The following is a 1,238-nucleotide window of genomic DNA, read 5'->3' on the forward strand; positions in this document are numbered from 1 at the left end:
TATATATATATATATATATATATATATAGTTTTCTCATGCTCAGCATTATTAATTGTATCTGAATGCCATTGAACTATAGAGGTTTTTCAAAGTCTCTAAATAAGACCAGATGACGTACTCTCCAATTCTCTAATCCACAAGTGACAACAAAGAAATTAAAGTTGTTTAACTAACTAATGTGACAATACTCCAAAGTAAGGGGGCTATAGAGGTTTTCAAGTCTCTAAATAAGACCTGATTTTGATTTTGATTTTTTCTTTTGCAGGTTCTAGATCAATTAGTTGCTGCAAGTCTGCAACATCAATTAGTCTAGCTATGAAGGTGATGGCCTTCTGGCTGTGGCTAGAGAAGCATGGGGTTCCAAAATTAATGTGCTTAAGAGGATGCTGGCTCTATTACCAGAAGATGAGACAGTTACATGCCTCTATGCTACCAATGGTACATTTTTCTCATATTTGTCCCAAAGCTATGGCCTTCCACTCCTACAAGCCTTCATAAACAAAGGAGTTACGGTACACTTCTTCTATGAACACCGCCTGGTTGCTGCTAGGTGTATCACCGATGTAGGCAAGGATATATGTGTGTGTCAATGTCTGGCTAATATGTTGATGATCAATCGAGGGATCGTTGTACTTATAAGAGTTGATTATCTTTAAGATTGCAGGGCGTGTATACAGATCGATATTAATGCAAAAGAACGAAGAATGAAGGATTTATATAGATCAAGCAAGCTAGCTAGTGTGTGTGTGTTTTTTCTTTTTCTGTGGCACAAGTGATTGTGATTGTCTTGTTTCTTTTGTTGGTTTCTTAGGACCAACAAAACAAACCCTTAATATCGAGCTTATATAATTTCTTTATAGCTAGGGTTCTTCTGCAAAACTGTTCTTAGGACCAGGGAATTACTGATCGAGCTAGCTAGGTCATGCACTTTCAAACAAAATGTTTGACCACAGATCAGGATATGGGGATATCTGTGGGAGTTGAATGGAGCCAAGGACAGGCTTCAGATGTGGGACATAAAAGTGAAAACGAGTGGGACTTGAAAGCTCATCAGATGCGGTAAATGCTGGATGACATTAATAGAAACCAAAATTGATGTTTTGGGTTTGATTTACTTTGCCAGCCAGCCCTATGGCATGGAGGAAGCCATGATGAAGATTCTGCAATCTGCTGCTTAAATAGTTTGTGGGGTTGAAACTTAATTCCCCATTCTTAAGTGAACTGCAACACATAGTAA

The sequence above is a fragment of the Fragaria vesca genome, linkage group LG5 (genome assembly GCF_000184155.1).
Source record: "Fragaria vesca subsp. vesca linkage group LG5, FraVesHawaii_1.0, whole genome shotgun sequence".
Lineage (NCBI taxonomy): Eukaryota > Viridiplantae > Streptophyta > Magnoliopsida > Rosales > Rosaceae > Fragaria > Fragaria vesca.